The following is a 22,359-nucleotide window of genomic DNA, read 5'->3' as shown; positions in this document are numbered from 1 at the left end:
AGTCTGAAAAGGTACGTAAAGGTAACTCCAGAATTCCTTTTTCTTCATCTAATCCCTTAAGTCCGAAAAAGTATAAAATAATACAGAAGGGATGAATTTTCGATTAGCTTTAACGAGCCGAACAAAACAAGCGCTCGATCTTTTTGTGCAATAATCCCTCAGGTCCAAAAAGATTAAAATCTAGAGGAGGGATAGCACTTCCGGTCGCTTTAACGAGCTGGAAGGCCAAAACTTGGCAATCTTTTCATATTTTACGAGTCAATTGAAAAGAGCTTAAAGAAGACTCTTCTTTTGAGGAACAAGTGATAAAATGGGTAGCAGCTGATTCCAGGTAAGGTTTGGAATTTTCCAATCACGGCAGTGTCACAGGGATGGCTAGTGAAATCACTCTTCACAGCTGTTCCTTAAAATGGGTAAACAATCAAATGGAGGTGAATGATCGGCCAATGGAAAAGTGGAGGTGACGGTGCAAACACGACCAAGGCTTTAATGGCTGAAATGTTACATTCACGATGGTTATTTACCGGGGAATAGTTCATTTTTTAACGAGCTTAAACACGGGTGGAAACATTTGCTCATGTCTTATGTTTATTTTTTAACAAGCTTGAACTATGTGCTAAAACTGCTCGATTAATCCAGTCATATGATAAGAATGTCTCATCTAAAAACGGCAACTTTTAGATTTTTTCCCCACATCCTTTCTTTATGAAAGTTTGGTGATGACTAGTCCTACGAGTTTAAAGGGTTAGAGGTCCTAAAAATTTAAAAAATAAATAGCCATCCCTTGCTTGCACTCCAAAAGGTTTGCATGCCCCCAGGTATAAAATATGGTTTCAAAGTTACCCCTCAATTTGTAGACAAAACATTTGTTCTATCAGGAGAGGCCTACCTCTTACAGGTTACCCAAAGATTGTTCTATTCGCGGTGCAAACAAAATACTTCTTCGGCAATGTCTACCGAGATAAACAAAGGTGAGCGACGACGTCCGCCAACTCACATAACTTTGACAAGAGAATCTTATTCTAGAATAACCCCTCTTCCACTGACGGACGGGGTACAGACTAGTCATATTCTCCCATGGAAACCTACCCTATACCCGAAGTTTTCCTGCCGAAGCAGACCAGGACGCATGCCCCCTGGGTTTCAGTCATATCCCTCCGAATTACTCGCGCTTATCGGGAGGAAGGACTGGGGATTGAGACATTTCTTGCGTGAAGAGACCATTTAGGGATGGTATATGACTATTTGCTATGCGTGATCCGGGAAATGAAAGTTGGCCCACGAGCTTGACCACTCTTCCTTCGTGCGGAAAACACATTACTCTAAAGAGTGAGGAGACGATGGCTCCCATGCAATAAATATAGTCTCGTCCAAGGAGTAGGTTATAATCCAAGGGTCCTTGAACTACCATTACGTTCATGCGAACTGTCTTCCCTCTCAATGTTATGGGCACATCGGGAAGGATCCCTAAAGGTCGATTGGTTCCTTTATCAAAGCCTGTCCGATTTCTCATTTCAGGCGAAAGCGATGGCGAACCAAGCGCTTTCCAAGCAATAGAGGAAAGGATACTCACATAAGCCCCCTCATCTATGATGGTACCAGCCATGACCATTCTATATATTTGAACGATAATTCAGAATGGTATGCTTGTTGGCAAACGGGGTCTGCCTAGTTGATTCCAGTCGAAGGAGACAACTAGGTTGCTTGGAGGTGGGACCGAGTAGACGGCCGGGTATGGCTCTGACGAACTTCCTTCCTGCGGTAAAGGAATGGGTAGATTGCCCCCATGTTCGTCGGAGTCTGTGTTGATGAAGAGAATTTGGACGGTGTCATCCTTGTTCTCTTCAGTGACTGTATCATCCGAAGATAAAACCTCTGAAGGCAAGACCGGGTCAACTGCCGCCTCGACCTTTTGAATTTCATCTAGTATGGATTCAGTTGGTTTATCTTCAATGATAGGCGCTTCAGCCGACCACCTGAGCGGGCCAGCTGGATTCTCAACTAGTGACGGACTCGGCAAGAGTTTTTTATATCCAGGAGGAAGTCGTAACGGTGAAACCGGACGATCATCCAAAACTCTTTTAGCTTCATCTAAGAAGGGACAACGGTGGAGGGCATGATTGCCTTCGCACAGTTTACAAGGAAATCTAGCTTTCCCTTTTTGTCCTGGGGCTTCACTTTCACTAGTTGACGATGTGCTTTCAACATGATCACCAGAGGTTGATGACACTGGATTGTGCAAACGAGGAGACCAGTCCCTTAGTATCCGGGGGATGCAAGGACGATCTCTGTGAAAGTGGTCTCCTTTGCAAATGACACATGGTGATTTAGGCCTGGTCGGTGCAGTGTGTGGATTTTCGTTAGACGACACTCGTTTCCCCCCATTCGCCCTTGACTCCTTCTTCTTTTTCTCTTTCTTCTTCTTTTCCTTCTTCTCCTTAGGAACTTGTCCTTTAGCTTTACCAGCTCCATCAAGCGAAGAGGAAGGAGGAGAGGAAGAATTAGAGGAAGTAGAAGGCTGGTGGGTAACTCTGGACTCATCTAATTGCTGATTCGATTGTTCAGGAATAGTGGTGTTCTGAACGACATTGGTTGAGAAGAGCCATACTGGCAAGCCAATTGTCAGTCCTGGAAGCGAAAATATGGCCATATGGGGCGCACCAACATCTCCCCGAGAGGAGAAGGGACTAGGATTTCCACCAAGGGGAATTCCTTGGTTGGTAGGCTCCATTTTCTCAACCCAAGATCAACGTAGGAAAAGGGGATGAATATTCCGTTTAAAATAAATTTTAACACGCTTTGACACAACTTGTTTTTTCAGTTTTTAAGAGTCGAGAAAAAACAAAAGATGACTCTAGTCTCCTTCGATTTTTAATGAGCCTGAAGTGACAAGTGCTCAGATGGACCTTTTCCGTTAAGGAGTCTGAAAAGGAACGAAAGGGACTTCTCTGGAGGTCTAGGTAGAGGGAGTACCAAACCAATCGCAAAATTGCAGAACACTTTTTACGGTACGGCAGTCAATCTTCCCGAATGCTGTGTTCAGTGCATTGCGATCAGTAGGGCGGCCGACACGACTTCCTATGGATAAAAGGTTTTAAGCCTATAGGGGTCTCCCAATATATACTCGACGGTACGTGGGAGCACAAGTCCGTACTGGCACTTATCGTCTCAAAGTGGAGGAATCACCCAACCATCAGTGAGGACAACAGTTACCAGGCTTTACGACGCCGGAATACGTCTCTAGCCTAGACCTTTAAATGTTGTGCGTTATGTTCCAAAGCGTTGTTAAGTTCATTGAATTTATTTTAAGTTGATCTTTCTTATGAAGTTTTCCTTTTGGGATCACCACGAGATGTAGATGTAATTCCTAAAATGCAATCTAAAGATGATAAGCAAACCTTTATCTCTTTTCAGCAATGAAAATCCTAGCTACAAGGGGAAAAGAAAGACACAATCTTTTCACAAAGAGCAAAGAGCACACTGTAAATGCACTTTCCTAAATCAAGCCAAACAGACTGCCAATATGCAAATGCACATGCATGTTTTTTGTTTTTCACTTTCTTAATATTGATGCCTAAAAAGAAAGTTGTTGTACAAATCTGAATTTGCTTTCAAGTGACAAACACAAACAAGCTTCTTTTCGAAATCAAAAGGTAGAGACGATTACGACACTTTATGATTTTGAAATAAATACTCGTTTCGACACTAGAAAGTCACAAATTCAGACCAAAGGAAAAAGTAAAAGCATAATCGACTGTCAACAGCAAATAAACTTTCTCCTATGATCAAAATCGACACTTGCGACAGATCTGAATCAAAGGACGACAGTATGACTATTCTACTTTTGCAATGGAAAACTGTAAATGACGTAACAAACACACAAAAACATCTACAGTATTTTTGTACAAAGGAGGCGGAATTACGGCAAAGAAAAGGGGTTTTTAAACAGACACATACACTGATCACAGGCTGCAAAAATCAGAGACAAAACTGGAAAGAATGAAGCACTAGAACCTCAGCTGCACAGGGCTAGGCTGATCAGCGCACCTGTTACACAGAGAAACTAGATTGCAGCGCAGGTTTCCCTCTCAGGAACTGCGCTGAAATGCAGGAACTCTTCACAGTACCTGCGCTGGGGCAGAAACGAGAATTCTATCCGGGTTCTGGGTCATGGTTTGCAGTTTAATCTATGGTTTTTTGCCGAGTAAAAGCAATCAGTAATGCACAATCAGAGGGTAGATTTAAAGGAGGTCTAAGAGCTATCATAAAGGGCAATCAGATCATTTGTAAATCAGATGTTCAAATCATAAACAGATCCAGTGAATGGATTGAAGCAACAGACGTCTACTTTGCATTTGTTAATGGCAAATGCAGTTCGATTTGCTACTTCTAAGTTTATGAAACAAACAACAAGAGAAACACAAACAAACTAACTAGACAATCGTCCCCAGCGGAGTCGCCATTTTGTTATCGGGATAAGTGTCTATTCAGAACGACTCTATCCCACTAAGGTGTGACAGTTACCTTAGAAACAAACAGAGAAAACTACTTTTGTATTCTTCTTTATGAACTATAAACAAAGAGGAATAGGATGAACCAACCTGTGTCTTGCGCTAGTCCTTTGATCCAATCTCTCTCTTCTTTGACAGCTTCCAGCTACCTGCTTCCTTACTTGCCCAGCTTCACCAAGTTCCTGTAAGATCATAGAAGAAGAAAACTACACAAAGACATGGATTTATATTCATAAATATCTTAGGATCAGATTTAAGCTAAACATACAAATGTAAAAAGCATCAATGATACACAAGCATGTAGGAGAAACTCAAATAGTTTTATTGATATAACAAGAAGATCCAGGAGGAGTTACAATCGATGATTCCTGATCCAGCATCAACCTCCCAGCAAAGAAGCCCCTCTTCACCTCCAACAAAGCATAAATCACCCAATACTCTGATATCTATCTCAAAACCAACAACAATTCTTTGCAATGTACAAAATTCCAGCCTCTGGATCTCTGGAATGAGGGATCCATATATAGATGTATGCAAGGAGGATGAGTCAGCTCATGAATTGATTAGTGGCTTCTCTCTGTCAGTTCTTGCTTCCACTTGGAGACTGAGAGCCTCTTACTCATCCTTGGTCGAATTCAGTGAGGCAAGTGTCATTGGAGAAGATTCTGGAAGCTTCCATTGTCTCTCCACCTCGTGGAATGACTCTGCCACTTGTGATTTCCCGCTCAACGCACCCTGGTAGTGAATTTAGGTGCATTGCAACGCACCTAGCTAGTGGACTTAGGTGCTATGCAACGCACTTGGCTAGTGGAGCAGCTGAAATGATCCTGATTTGACTAGTTCTGAGCAGTTTTTGGTGGAGAACTTCTGGGAGAAGCTGTAATTTGTTGACCTTGTTCCTTCAGGAGTTAGAACAACACTTTTAGGGACTTAGGAACCCTTGGTTTATGGGCATTTCATGCTTAGATTTGTAAGGCACAAAAATGTCTATAACACCTCTCCTTCTGAAATGTGTCCCGATTCATTAAGCTATTCTCTTCCTGAAGCCTTGAATGTGGCTTCTCTCATATCTGATGCACCTCCTTTTCTCATTTCAATAGCAGTTAGGATTCCGTGCAGCTGTGTCATAGTCATACTCTGAGGATCCTGCTTTTCTTCTATGGCAAAATTTTTTGATTCAAACTTAGAAGACAAGGATCTTAAAACCTTTTCAACTAAAGTAACTTCTTTTATCTCTTCACCCAATTTTTTCATGCAATTAAAAATCTCATCTATATGTAGGAAGTAATAAGCTATACTTTCATCACTGTGCATTTTGAGAGTTTCATATTGAATTTTGAGAGATTGTAGTTTTGCACGTTTTACCTGATTGTCTCCTTCATAGCTTAGAACGATATTGTCCCATATTTCTTTGGCGGTTTTGAGCCTTGACAAATTCTTATTGTGACAGACTCTCCAATAGTGTATTGACAGCCTTGGCATTTGTTTCATACTGCTTTTTACCTGCCGTATCTGTAGGAATTACCAATGGAAATGTATATCCTCCTTCCATGATTTCTGAAACATCTGTTCCAAGAGATTGAAGATAGGCTATGGTTCTTACCTTCCAATAGATGAAGTTGCTCCCATCAAAAATAGGTGGTCCAATGGATCCCTCTCTTTCGTAGCTGCCTATGATGATAGATCTTCATTCAAGCGATCAAGCTTCTTCTGAAGGACCTGCTCTGATTCCAATTGTTGGAAATAATACTGAAAGGGGGGGTGAATCAGTATTAGCAATTTAACAATATTTCATTTCCATAAATAGATTTATATACGCTACTTCTGTTAATGAAACTTGCATGTATACGCAATTGTGTTTAGAGCAACCAACGTATACCTTGCAAACTTATAATTTAGTTAGTTGATCTTTAATTTGTGTATCAGAAACATATAACCAATAATCAGGTGCAGTAAACAGAACATGAAATCACAGACATGAACACAATATATAAGGAGGAAACCACCTGCTGCAATCGTCTCTATCTTTCTTTAATAAGAAACTTCTTTTTAAAAATTTTGTACTGGTGCAGCCTTATACCAGTACACAGGCTTCTACTTGCAAAAGGCTACAACCTTCTCTCGTTCTCCAGCTTTTCCTGGAAGGGAGCTACAACCCCCTTAGCTCTTGTACTAGCTGATGTGTTTACTAGTACGTAGGTGCTGACCTATAGAAGGCTACAACCTTCCCTTTTCTTCCAGGGACCACGTTTCATAAATCTTCAGACTGGATCCATCAATAACATCAATCAAACATAAAATCTATCTACATCAATCAATCTCCTTTGTACCAACCAAAACTAAATCAAACAATCACTTTTCCGAATGTTGTAACTAGAATACAGTAATAGTAACCAAAACCCAATCCAGAACTCAGAACACTACAACAGCAAACATAAGTAGCTAAAACATATTTTATGAGAAGTACGCTACTTCAGTGTGTCAAACCTGCGTTCATATGTTGTTAAATGAAGGCAATCCTACGTATACACTGTTTTGAAATGTCGAACCAGCGTGTATACGCGCCTTTTCTATACTAAACCTGCGTACAGATCTGTAAAAGATGATTTAACCTTTACAACTATTTAGACACCAGTTATACACAGATCATCAGATTTACAGATTACGACATGCGCCAATTATAAAAGATCAAAACCACAAAATGATACTTATCTTCAAGCCTTAAGATCTTGACCAATCAATAGAACTTATCCTTCTTCAAGTGCTCAGGTTCCTCCTTGATTCAGATCAAGCTATGCACCATAACCCAATGACCAATATTCTAGATCTTGCTCTTCATTAGGTATTCAATACTTTAGTTCCTTTGCCTAATGATCTCCTCCTCCTTTTATAGTCTTAGGCCTTACTCAATACCATGGTCCAAAACCACTTAGAAACAATACCTTGGACCAATTACCTGGGGTCAACACTTCAGACAAGATACCTCGGACCAATACCATGGTCCAAATACCATGGATCAAAACCAAATTCTCCAACATGTACGCTCCTTTCCTTGCGTGAAAGTGCGTGTATACGCGTACGCGCCTTTTGGTCGGCGAACCTGTGTGTATATGCGGCTTGGTCATGGGGAACCTGTGTATATATATATTTTTCCTTCATTCTGTGAGCTTAAACTGTGATCTGTCATCTGAGTGAGTTGCCATCAAGGACAACACCTATGTCATAGCACCAAACCTGTGTCATAATGCCAACACTTACCGTAAGAGAAATGCATTGTTACCTCTGTAACTATAGATGATATAAGGGCCTAGCCGTAGGAAATCAAATTTACCATGTTTACCCTTTTCTTCTCTTCTAAAATCCTATTTGAGTACTTTGTCACCTATGTAAAAATCATCAGCTTTGGTTTTCTTATCAAAAATATTTTTGATTTTATCTTGGATCACTTGGGATTTGACATAGACTTCTTCCCTAGTTTTTTGCAAATGTATTGTCTGATTTATCCTCCTTTGGATATCATTTGGTTCTTCTTGCAACTCTTGAATCACTTTCATCACTGGTATTCCTACAAAGGATGGAAAAATAGCATCCATTCCATATACTAGTTGATAAGGAGATGTACCAATGGACTTTTTGGTAGTTAGTCTATCTGCCCATAAGGCATTAACGAACCTTTTGTTCTAGGTCTTCTTATTTTCTTCTAACAGTTTCTTGATGATATTAACAAGGCTTTTATTTGAGGATTCTGCAAGTCCATTACCTTGAGGGTAATAGGCAATTGAATGGCCAAGGATAATGTGATATATGTTACAAAAGTCTACCATTTTCTTGGATTTGAAAGCAACTACATTATCAGTAATGATATTTTATGGGCATCCAAACCTAGAAAGGATGTTGTTCTCAAGGAATGAAATGATGATAGAGTTTGTGGCTTGTCTAGAAGGGATGGCTTCTATCCATTTAGTAAAGTAGTTAGTGGCTATCAAAATCCATTTATGTTGGGCTGAGGAGGATGGGTGAATTTCCCCAATGAAGTCCAAACCCCATTGTTGAAAAGGAATTTATGTGGAGATGGGTTTGAGAGGTAATGGTAAGAGTTTCTTTTTGCCTTCAAATATTTGGCACTTGTGACAGGACGTCACATATTTCTTGACATCTGCAAAAAGGGTGGGTCAGTAAAAACCTACCCTTAAAATATTATCAGCAGTTGTTTTCCAGTATAGGTGTCCTGCACAATCTCTTGCATGAAATTCTTTCATGACTTTGTCAGCTTCATCTTTTAATAAACAATTCAAAAAAATGCCACCATTATCTTTCCAAAATAAAGCATTGTCTATGATATAATATTTCATTGATTTCATTTTCAAGAATCTACCTTTAGTTCCAGATAAACTAGGAGGAGCTTGTAAATTTAGTAAAACAAATATGATATCTGCATACCAGGGTGAATCTATGAAAGCTTCACTGATTTGTGGAGTTGCCATCTCTTGCTGATCATCTAGGGCACCAATGAAATTTATATCTAAGGCCTGACAGTTCGATTCAACCATAAGTTTAGCTAAACCTTGACCTTTGATAAGTTTTCTAGGCTTTATTTCAATATCATATTCCAAAATAGTGGCAATCCATTTGCCTCTCTTCCCTTCAGGCCCATTCTGTGTTAAAATGTCCTTTACTACTGAATTTGGAATGTATGCAATGATGTGTGAGTATAAAATGTACACTCTGAAATCTTTAATAGCGTTTACTAAAGCAAGTTCTTGTTCTTCCATTATGTTGTACTTTAGTGTAACATCTCTCAAATATTTGCTGAAAAATGCAATAGGTTGGTCATAACCTTGATCATTCTTTTGCAACAAGACTGTTGCAATAGTATGTTCTGAAGCAAAGAAAAAATTATAAAATATTTTTAAAAATCAAGACTTATGAGGACAGGTGTTTTAGTAAGGGATTCTTTGATTTCCTCAAAAGACTGCTTAGCCTCTACTTTCCACTTAAGTGTTGAATCTTTCTTTAACATGTTATTCAATTCTCTTACTAGCTCTACTAAGTTAGAAATGAATCTTCTAAGAAAATTTATTTTACCTAAGAATGATTGCATTCTTTAATGTTCCTGGGACGACTGAGGTTTAGGATTGCCTCTATTCTAGCTGGATCTATTCTAGTTCCATCTTTTGATATTATGTGTCCCAAGAGTTTACCTTCTTCTATCCCAAAGAGTGTCTTTTTGGGATCCAAGGAAATACCAAATTTTCTACATTTAATAAAAACTCTTCTTAGGTGATCTAGATGTTCATTATCTGATTTGGAAAACATTGTGATGTCATCTTGGTAAACAACTAGAAAGTCATGAATTTCTTTTGAAAAATATATGTCCATTGCTCTTCAAAATGTTTCTCCAGCATTCATTAATCCAAAAGGCATCTTTAAATACATGAAAGTACCCCAAGGAGTGGTAAATGTAGTCTTGGTTTGCTCCTCTGGTTGAACTAAGATTTGGTTGTATCCAGAGAATCCATCAAGCAATGAAATTCTGGATGAGCCTACTACCCTCTAGAGAATGTGGTCCATTTTAGGGAGGGGATAGTTATCTTTTAGTGATACTTTGTTCAAGTTTCTGAAATCAACACAGAGTCTGATTTCTCTTGTTTTCTTTCTTGTGGTGACTAAATTAGAGACCCAATCTGAATATCTAATTGGTGCTATGATTTGTGCATCATACATCCTTTTTACTTCTTTTTCAATTAATGGCATAAGAACTGGATTAATTCTCCTAAGATTTTGTTTAAAGGGTTTCTGATCTTCTTTGATGGGTATCTTATGTTGAATAATGCTAGTATCATAAGACTTGAGGTCTTCATAACTCCAGGCAAAGACATCTTGAAATTCTTTAAACAGACTTATGTATTTCAGCTTTTCATCTAGAGGTAATGCTTTGGATATTTTAATAAGCTTAGGTTTTTCTTCTATTCCTATGTTACATTCTTCTATGTCTGATATTAAAGGCTCCATTTTTTGTTTTCTAGCTACATCATTTGAATCAAAAAAATATTCTAATGGGACTAATCCCTTAGGCAAAAAGTTATTTTTAAGGTTTAAAATCTCATAATCATCATTGATTATTTCTTCTATTTCTACTTTTTCTAAGTTATCTATTTCTACTTTAGTGAATTTAGTGGGTTTATTTACATCTAAAGCATTTATATCTATCTCACTATTTATGATGTTATCTACTATACAATCAGTATCTATGTTATAGTTTTGGAATTCTCCCTCAGCATTCATGAAATCATAGATTTGAGAATCTTGTGAAAAAATCTGCCAATATTTCAAATTATCAAGTATAACAGGTCTATGTCTTACTTCTGTAGTGTACCGGTGGTTGCGATGAAAAGGTAATCTTCAAGTGCTAGCAAAAGTAGCCAAACTATGAGCTTGCATGTTTTGTTTCCTAGGAATAGCAGCAAAATCAGTTTCAAGAAGTTCCTTAATCAGATCTAGAACAATTTCTCTGTATTGGCTAAGTCTAGGATTATTCATAGAATACTCTCCTTTAATTTGTTTTATGATCAATTCCGAGTCTCCCGTGATAGAAACTCTCTTGGCTCCAATTTTTCTTATAGTTTGCAATCCTAAGATTACAGCTTCATACCCCGCCATGTTGTTTGTGCATTTAAAGTTTAATCTAAAGGCATGACTTTCAGAATGATTATTTTCCATGTTATGAATCCAAACTCTTGCACCTGCTCCTAACCTATTTATAGAGCCATAAAAATCTAAATGCCATATAGACTCATGTGTTATGTTTTCACTATCGGGTGCTTTGTATTTTTCTTCTACCGTTGTGATTTCATTTTTGCCATTGTCTGAATTATACAAGATAAATGATTCCATATCATAATGCATGGAGTATATAGGGTAATTATGTGGTTTTTCTGCACTACTTACCATGTATTTCATCAAGGTTTCTCTGTAAATCTTTATTTGCTGACCAAATACAGAGATAATAGCATATTACATGTCTAATTGTAGAGATCTCTGCAATTTTGCTCCCCATGAGTGAGATAATAGCATTGCATACTTGGGTGGGATATCAGCAACTACCATGTCCATAACAATACTCTTTGTTGGGCACTAGACTAGAGTTACACACAAATCTTTAATCGGGGCAAGGCATTTGACTTGACTAGAATCAAAGGAAAACAGGTCCTTGTAGGGTCTGGGGATATCTAAGTTTAATCTTTCCATGATTTCTTTTGTTATTAGGTTATGGGATGCCCCTGAATCTAGCATAGCATTATGTAAGATTTTATCATGAACATTCAAGCTAATGTAGAATGGAGGGATACCCCCTTGTTGATGTTTTCCATTTACTTATGGACCAAATAATAACTCAGGTTGATCATCATTAAGGTTTACAGCATCTTCGCCTTCACCTATGTTTACTATTTCAGTGATTTGTGCTTTGTATGATTAATTTTTCACTAACTCTATCAAAGGAGCTGATATTTTCAACTTGGCTATCTCAGTCTTAATGTTGAATGGAAATTAAGTTTTCCCTGATTGTATGAGATCTTCCTTAGAAATTGTGGTCTGTGTACTTTTGTCTTCTTTATCAGCACTTGGTAACGCAGTTTGTGTACCAATAGTTTTGTTTTGAATTTTCTCATTAGGAATAGTTTGAGCAACAATTGCATTTTGAGTTTCAGCTAAAGTTATGTCTACAATTTTTGGGTTGGAAATATCCTGAGTTCCTCTAGGGATAATTTGTATAAATTTGGTCACATGAGCTTCTACTATTTTTTAAGTTTGGATTTGGACCGATTTCTTAGTGGGAACTTTTGTATTCTTTTTACTTCTAAGGATATATTGTTTGTGAACTTCATAGATAGCATATTCATAGCATTGTTTGTAGTCAAAGGACTCTCCAGATTCTAATTGTAATTGTTGTAACATATACAATTCATGTTCTTCCTGAGTAAGAAAAATAGCATCTTTGTTTTTAATCCCTAATAGGTTTATTTGGGTGTCTTCCTCTTCTTCATGGTTTTGTGAACCTTCAACATAATTTTCCTGGAAAGGTGGTCTAATCCATTGATCAAGCATAGCATCTCTTGTTTTTCCAGTATTAATATTTTTCCTAAAGTTGGGGTTTCTAATTGGGGGTCCTTGTTGATTTTCTAATCTATCCATTATCCTTTCTACACTTTTAGCTAAACTGTCTATCTTACCATCTGAAGTGGATGGTTCCTCTTTAATGGTAACTCTTTTCTCATTTCTCATCATATCTCTCTTAGCTAATAAATTGGCTTCTACACTAAAAACATTACTTTGCATTTGTTCCAATGTTTCAGGGTTTCTTTCTCTCAATTGGTAAGGCATATCAGTGTCAAAACCATCAGGAAATTTGGTTAGTGCAAAGTCTGGTGGAGGTTTGATATTTGCAGGAATTGAATTACATACTATTGAACCTAGTAAAATAGTCCTGAACAGATTCATTTGGAGCTCTTCTAATGTTTTCATATTTAGACAATATTTGTAAAGGGTTTTTCTTTCTTTCCCATCTATTGATAAACAATCTATGGAAAGCAGCTAAATCAGCAATATGATTAGCAGATAAACCTTTAAACCATTTTTTGACATCTCCTGCTAGTGTTTGGGAAAATAATCTCATTTTCACATCAGACTCATCAATCTCATGTAACTCAAAATAATCAGTCATTTTATTCACATGTTGTTGGGCAGTATACTGACCAATAGCATCAAACAGAAAGATTTTACTTTGGTAGTATTGGGGCATGGGATGTAATTGAGCTGGTAAGACTAAAGGTGCATATCTTTATGCCATGGCTAAGACTTTGGTTTGACTGGGGGGTAAAGTAGTGGTGCTTGAAGAAGAACTTGAGATGGTTGTAAATGAACTAGATGAAGTTGAGATGTTTGGTTGGAAAGGAAGTTGAGGTATGAATGGTTTTGGGGAATGAACTATCGTGGATATTATAGGTGAGGTGGTAGTAAATTACAGTTTTTGAATACTCCGTAGAAATTTCAGGGGTAGCAGCAGTTAGGGAATCTAATTCAACTTATTGTTGAAGATAGATTTCATCTATATGCCTTATCAAAGTTGAGGTTAAAGCTTCTAGTTTGTCAAAAGTATCTAGAACATGTTTATCTAAATCAAGATGTATAGGAACCTTCTTTGATTCAATAAATTGAATAAAATTGGGGTCTATTAAATTATCATTAATTGAATTTTCAGATTTGGTACGAAACAAAGAAAGCTCAAATGATAAATCAAATTGAATATCCTCTAAACTTGATAATTCTTTAGGAAGTGAATTTGCTTTAATTAACTGACTATTAATTCCTTGAGTTTCTACCTTTTTTTCTTTTCTTAAAATTATGTCATGATCATCAACAATTATAGCAGGGTTTGGATCTGGATGTGCCCTGGTATAATGTGTTCTTTTGGAAGCCAAAATTTTAATTTTTTAAGTGAAACCTTTTAACAAACCTAAAATGACCTTAAGGTGCAGAGACGAGATTTAAGATTTCCTTTAAGGTTTATTAAACTGAGGATTGTTCCCCAGTATGGTCGCCACTATGTTATCACTCTAAAATTTCCCTAGTGTTGTTATCTTGTGTCAAAAGAAATATTAGAGCTAACCACAAACCTACTTTTGAGATCAGGATCTTGCCTTCCTAATGCTTAGAGAGGGCTCTCTCTTTATGATTTAAATTTGTTGAGTTAATTGATTTTAGGCTAGTTATTTAAGCTTGATTGGTTTTTGAATTTTATTTGGTGGTGGAATTACTGACTTAGATGGATAGAGGGATGTCCTTTACCATTGGGCTATGGGGTCAAGTGTCGAGAAAATAGGACTGAATCAAGTTCTAAAGATAGTGTTCACAGGGCAAGGTAGCTGAGTAAATTCAAATCTTTTAAGCTGAATGGTGAAGTGGTTTTCAATCGGGCTGAAGGAGCAGTTAAGAATTCCTCAAACCAGATGATGAGGGAAAGGATAGAAGTCAATCGGAACTAGGGAGAAATGAACGAACCCCTACTCTAGATATCAGAAGAAAACATGAAAATGAATAATTTTTCAAGACAGAGTGTACTTAAACAAATTTTGTAATAATATTCCAGTTATTTCATTCAATTTAGATAAAATGCAAGTATGTGAAACATTTAAGAAGATAACAGTTTGAAAAATAGAAAATACTTCATTAAAGTGGCCCAACACATGAATCCTGTAATGCAATGTCTTTATTACTCAGTCCAGTCTGCTGACTTGAAAAATAATACAATGAACCCTTAGCTTTTAGATCAATACAACTATAGAAATTTTTAGAAATCCACCTCCTATACTTTGAATTATGAAGTATTTATATAAAATCTTATTGCAAAATATCCCAAACTGTTTTAGGAATTATTCAAGGAAAAAGAAAAATCTTCATGCAAGAAGATAGAGACAGATATGTAACTGCTGCAAGTTGTCCCTGTTTATTTGGCTTTGTTGTCAGATCTTTTGCTGCTTTTTCTCCTTTGTTGTTTGTCTTCCACGTTGATTGTTCTTTTAATTTTCCTTTTGACTGATACTCTTTCATCTTATACTCTTTGACTTAGTTGATCTGTTGCTTTTCTTTCACTACTCTATAAGCACTGTTTACGTTGCATTTTCACAATAAATAATTTAATTTTTCCCAAGTCTCTGTATCTGGTAATTTAATATTTACCATTCTCCTGTAGACTTCATTAGTATCTATGTATTTTGAAAAGGTGGGCTTGTTTACAAAAAGATGTTTTAACTCATGATGGAGGTAAAAGAGGTTCTCAAAATTCTAGTAGAGAACCTTTCCTGTAGGCATCCCTTTCATAGAGGAACTATTGGCTTGCTCCTTTGCCACTTCTCTGATTCTCTTATCATAGCCTTCATGTGGCATTAACCTATCATTTATTACCAATGGATTAGGCAAATCTTTCTGCCTCAAAACATCAAATTTGACCATAAACCTACCTATAGCTAGCTCCATAGTTTGGCATCTTTCCTCAAGCTAAATCATTAAGTTCCTCTCGGTGATTACCTTTTTCACCTCTAGTATAGTGGCAGTTCTGTCAGCTATGCCAAGTTTCTGCAATTCATATTTATTCTTTGAGTTAAGTAATTGGATTATCCTTGAAGCTTCTTCTAGCATATTTCCAAGTTCGGCCTTAACCCTTTGAATTGCTTCACCAGCCTCTTTGATTAGATCATTTTGTTGAAATATAACTTGTATAGATGGCCAGATATCATTGACAGAGTCAATGATATTGGCCCATATTTTTTCTTTTTCTTGGGCAAGTGGCTCCTTCAGTGTTAATTCCTTTTCTAAGTTCTGTATCCTCTCAGTCAACCTATTTGACTTTTGTACTTCATTTTTATGCATGATTTCAGTGAGTTTCTTCTCATCCTCTAGATGTTTTATTTTGTCTTTAATTCTATTTATTTTAGTGGTCTAAATGGACATGTCCTCCATGGCTTTGACCAGTTTACTTGCTTCATCACTTGGCTGAGCTGTTGTTGTTGTTGAACCTGTTGTTGATGTAGTTGTTGTTGCAGCTGGAAGTGTTGTAGCTAGTGGAGCTATTGGGGCCAATGAAGCTGCCAAAGTTGAAGGAACTATTGTAGTAACTGTAGGAATAGTTGTGGCAGTGGCTGTCTCAAGACTGGTTTGTTTCAGTTGTATTAACTCGTCCAATTCCTTCTCCGTTTCTTTTAATTGAGAATTTAGCTGGAGAATGAGGTCCATCATCTCATCTTTCTGGGTTTGGCTTTCTAAGACCTCCTTGGGTTGTGGATGTTTAGAAGAGGGTAACTCCAGTTGCTTCTTTAAAGCAGCAATATCCTCATTTTTCTTCTTTATTAGTTTTTTTTTTTCTGAAGCCTTGATATCATTTGGATTATATCCAATTTCAATTACCAAGTATTCTAATGACTTGATTCTTTTATCCTTTTCCTGTGATGATGCTTTCTCTAGCTGACACTGTGTTGTGATGTTTTCTAGAGAGTTTTGAAGCTTCTAAACACTTATGGCCTTGTTGGTCATTATTGAGTATATCATTTCACCTGCCTGCTTATGGAATTCAATTTGATCAATAGGGTGAACATTCCTGGACAAAACTTCAAACTCTGTCTTCCTGTAGTCTGCTGATGATTTAGGCTGCTGGACTGTAGCCTACAAAAAGGCCATTTTCATTTACATGTTTTAATGTCAAAGGCTGACATTAAACTATTTTGATTGCCATGAGTCTATTTAAAGTACTGGGCATATGTTTTAGCGTTCAATGCCTCATTTCTCAACTTGAGTTCCTTATACTTCTCTTTTATATCTTTCTCTTTATCTACTAGTTTGTTGGATGAAGAGACTTCAATACTAAGTTGTTTTTCAATAATTTGAGTTTTTGAGGTGGAAGGTTGATGAGTTTCCTCTGAAACTTTTGCAGCTTTACTCTTTTCAACCATTGTGTCAGTATCAAGGATTTCAACTGTCTCAATGGTGTCTTCTCGCTCAGTTTCAGGATTAGGCTTGGGATTCTTCCTGTAACTGATTTCAAACCTGTCATCTGTAGTATCCATTTTAGAGCTAGAACCTTATTCCCTAGTTCTTTTTACATATCTGTCCTACATCGTTGGAGTCTGTAGAATGGGACTAATACCCATTTGTTCCTGTATAGTTGGAACCTGCAGAAAGGAACTAGTATCTATCTGCTTTTCCACATCTAATAAGGTATTTTCCACATCTATTAAGACATTTCCAACCACTATGACTAGTTGGCATATCTTTCAATGTCTGGCCTGGACTCATGCATAAAAGGGCTTAATTTGAACTTGAGTCTTAACTTGTTTATGAATCCATTAGGGTAATACTGCCACATAAAATTGTTGTTGAACTTCATTTTCTGTAAAGTCTTATATGCTTCTTTTCCAGCTTCCCTATTATTACAAATAAAAGGACCCAATTGGTTTTTGATTTTGAACTATGTTTTCTTCCTGGATGACAGAAAATTGACCTCATCTGAGTTTATGATCTGCATGAAATACTCTAATGCAAATATTCTCATGTGGAGATATCTAGGTAGCTTGTAGGAGGTGAGCTGGCATCCATATATCCTGATTTCTATGTGGTCCTGGTATAGATACCAGTCTCCTGCTCTACTATTCTTAGATAGTTGCAAAACTCTTTTTATCTCATCACTGAACCTGGGTTGATTGCTACTAGTTAGCATATTTACAACTAGATGCACAAATGAATCAATGAACTCTTTGTAACTGAAAATAGTGGAATACTTTTGGATTAAGGGTGTTCAAAAGATGACTGATCTGTGATAGCCCTTAGTATCCAACTTCTGGATATTGACTAGAAACCTATCTGACTGAAAATATAAAAAAATGTGGAACAGCACTGAAGAGTATTCAAATACTCTTTCATATGGAAACCTGATCAATTGATCATGGATTCTGTCTGCCAAGAACTAGGCAAAATTAAAGACTGCTACTGGAGGCTTGCCTATGCAAAAGATAGAAAGGAAAGAAATTACAGGTTCATATACAAATTCATTAGTACTATACACAAGGATACAAGACAACATGGTTATAATTTGTTTGGCCTTTTTAGAGAAAATGGTAGCAGAGTATGGAGGACTATATGTAGGAGTATGAGACTCCTCTAGGATGAAAGTCTGAAAGATTTGAGCCCTCTTGGGAAGGTCCAGCTTGATGTAAAGTTCAAGTAAGGCTTCAATGGAAAATGAAGTCTCATTTGGGCTTAGCTAGATCTGCAGCTTTATTTATGGACTCAGCAGTGATTGTAAAAAAAATATGTTGGTCAGGAGAGACTACGGCTCTTTGACTTGGGATATAACAAGCTTGGCAGAAGTGGATGATTTCTAGGAACAAGTATACCTGTGGGAACAAGTATTTGGGAAAATTTTATTCCCATAGATGAATGTCATCATTCTAGTTCAGGAATTTATCTTTACTCCAACAATGGAGCTTTATTAGGTGGCTAGAGGCAGATGTGTCTTTAATTTGGAAATATTTCTTTGCCAATGGGAGGTGGTCAATGTCCAAGCGAGGGGTTTGCAGGGGTTTTTCACTCAGAATACTTTGGGAAGCCATAATTTTGTTTATTATATTGAAGTATTATTTTTGTGGCTTATGAGTAATCTTAGGGACTCTGGAACAGTAAGAAGGGCGAATATAATCTGCAGAAAAAGGACCTTTGGATGCACAATGGGTTTATTCTAGTTTGGCAGGGTCTTTTAATTAATTTAATCAAATAACCTTTCATTAATTATTGTGCAAAGATTTAAATAAAGGGTCGTTCTGGTTCTTTCAAGAATACCTGGAAAATAGAGATTTGGTGTGAAATCAGGGTTGTATGGTAGCAGCAGAGGTTTCTAAAGCTTGAATTGTCTGTGTGCTGCTTCAATTTGGAATCTGCAGGGTCTTCAGGTTGTAAATGGGTTGAAAACGGTTGAACAGGGTTTCCGAGCATTGGAATTGGTTGACAGAGGCGTTTGCAATGAAAAATCAGTGAAAAGAGTGAAAAGGGGGATTTTTCGGCTTTTAACTAACAATGGTTAAATTTTGGTGTGGGATTAACGAATGAACAGTGAGCGGTTTGCTTTTACATGGGGAGGCAGTTTTATGCCATATCGCACCACTTTTGGGTGGAGGGCAGTATTTTTCAAGAGCACATGATACAATGTGGTGTTTCCATGTAGCGAAACAATGATCGGCCAAAACCGCAAATCTCATGTGCTTTTGGGATTTTAAGTGTCGGGCGATGGGAGTGCGTGACATAGATATGGGCCATCAAATGTGGAGGTGGGATATCGGGGGGCTATCGCGTGGAAAAGTTGCAAGGGCGGAGTTGCAGAGTGGGGTTGGGTTTAATTACAAAGAAATGTAATTAATTAGAAAGTAATTATGGGATTTTGATATATGAGATGGGTTAATAGGGTATCGGGGAATTATAAAAATGGGGGGTTAAATATATACAGTGGGACTATGGGTTAGAAAACAACATAGGGGTTAAGTTTAAAGGGTATCAGGGAGGGTTTTTAATGGGGCCTAGCACATTTAACCTTTCAAAATTATGATAAAGGGGTTTTAGTGGGTTTTTAAGGGAAAAAGGGAAATTAATAGGGGGGGGGGGGTATTATTGATGGGAATCAGTTTCACACTAGGGAAAGGGGTTTTGGGAAGGGGGAATGGAATGAAATAAGGGGGAAAGTGGAATGAAGGGGAGGGGATATTTTTACAAGGGAAAATACCTCTTTTGAAAATGAAAAATAATGAAGGGAAATTAATAAAGGGGTTTAGTGAAATGAGAGGAAATTAGTGAATAAGCTTTAGTGAATTGAACTTTGCCTTTAATAATTCCTCCTGCACATGAAACATAGGATCAAGTATGATGAAGGTGCATTTGAGCTAGAAACCTTGTGCATTGCCAAAACTTCTTATACCTACTCTTTATTTACCCTAGCATTTTCTCTTCATTAATTGGGTGCATTTGAGCTTGTTGACCCTTCATTTCTTTTTCTTTGATAAGAAAACTATCTAATTCTAACCTTATAACTTCCAATGGCTCAGATTAAACTGATGAGCTCATTATTATTCTCTACCTAATTACTGATCTGCCAAGATTAAACAGTTTGGCTAGATCTTTATTCTCTATCTATTAACATGAAATTTAAAGCATGAATCAATCAAGTTTAAACTATTTGACCATCATGAATTGTGGCATTTTTGACAATTTGCACACAATATTATTTTGTAAATTAAAGTAAAAAGGAGTGGTATTTGAATTTGCACACTTTCATGATCTATTCTTATCTCCTTTTGGGGTTCATGTTTTATATCTTTCTGATCTTTTTCTTTCTTTTGGTCCTTTGATTATTCTTTTAGGACATCACCCTCTTTACATTTTTTTATTTTTAATATGGGAAAACATTTTGCAGAAAGCAAAAGTATGTACAATATTACAAGACTAATCATAGTCAATTCAAAATTATGAATCCTATTATTACAGGACCCTAACAATATATACATAGAAATAATTAACATAGAAAAGGGAAAACATGCAACGAGGTCTCCATTTATTCACATATCTATGTCATGCAAACAACAATGCTATTTCTTCAGAATGTTTTTAAAGTAAAGTTATAGAACATTCAGCGGATGTACATCAAAAGTAACCATGGAAAATAAAATACCACACAAAGAGACATATATGTGTGTGTGTGTGTGTGTGTGTGTGTGTGTTAACCAATTGTAATATCCCAAATCCAAACACTTACAAATAAAAATATCTAATAAGTTCCACAGTCACCACAAAATTTTCCAACATTGTCCCTCCCCGTTACCCTCAAAAATGAAGGTTTTTATACATGATGATAATCCAATCAATATTCTAGACTAAATAGTCCAAATCACAACAGTATTTTCAAAAATATAATTCATTTTCCTAATCTCCCAGTTGAACTACAAGTCTTTAAAATAAATAAACATGATTGAATATGTAATGCTTCCTCCCACATTTACCCAGTTTCGTCAACCTATCAGGGTAACCATGAGTTGAGGAATACTATGACATGACTTGACCTCCTAAGTACAGTTAAGGAAGTGGAATCGGCAACCGAAACTTTGCTGACCTTCTTCAGGAACTATAGACCCGCAGGAGCTAAACAACCACTCTAGGTGCCCAAACCTTGAGCTAGCTTACCTTTTTAGTGATCTGGACTCCCAGTCCCTTGCATAACAAGGAAATCCAATGGTTGTGACCCTCCACTCATATGGATAACCTTGTCTCCTAGAGAATACAGTTCCAAATTTCCCAATTCTGAGCATGCAACCTGGAATTTGAGCCACTTTTTCAAGGCTAGTCTCTAGACCTCAACCCACAACTAAATGAGATTTTCCAAAATGATAAATAACATCACGGAAAATCCATTTATACAAAACTTAGTCAAGAACTTGACCTAACCAGGCCTAACCATGATAGTCATTTCGTCAAACATATGGTGAACAAGAAATATACAGGTCATGAATGCATATCTAAACATAGAGGTCTAAAACTTATCTAAGATTCACCAAGAAGGTATAATTCCCTCTCTTAAAAGTTTCAATAACATTTATTAGCACATGCATTCACCAGTCAACCAAATACACATCAATTCACGAACAAGCCATAGCTAAAGTATATAAAATATCCATGCTTATAACCAATAAATAATCATCATAGTAACCATGACATAAAAGCCATCAAATCATCATATTAACCAGTACAAATGCTTCATAAATTTCTATAGATAAATAGCTCTCATTAAAAGATGCAAAATCCAACCAAGTCAAGGACTTCCACATATCACCCAACCATAGATTGGGTTGAACCAGATATTTCTTTCATCCAATCACCCCCATGCCATATTCCAAGCATGAATATGGGATCTCATGGGGTAAACCAATACATAAACAACCAAGGGAATCCACGGGTTAAACCATCTCCACCCTCACAGTATTGTTCTCACCTAAACCAGTATCGATATCACAAAACCAAACCAAGCTTGGATGCCTCTGAATTCCTTCATCATCCCTTGAGGAAATTTCTTGTCTCCACCCACCTTTTGAGGGCTTTCCGGACAAAATCATCTCCACCACCAACCCTTGGGATTTTCCTCAGACCACCTCACCCGGATCCAAAACCTTCCGGCAATCCAAATCTAAACCAAGAATGAATCCCATCACACCATGGCTACCGAGGAATTAGAAAGGAAAGCTTGAAAACACTATCAAACTATGGA

The sequence above is a fragment of the Pinus tabuliformis genome, chromosome 5_2, assembly GCF_031772625.1.
Source record: "Pinus tabuliformis cultivar Carrire ecotype Pingquan chromosome 5_2, CPIR1, whole genome shotgun sequence".
Taxonomy (NCBI): Eukaryota; Viridiplantae; Streptophyta; class Pinopsida; order Pinales; family Pinaceae; genus Pinus; species Pinus tabuliformis.
This window is presented reverse-complemented; position numbering follows the sequence as displayed.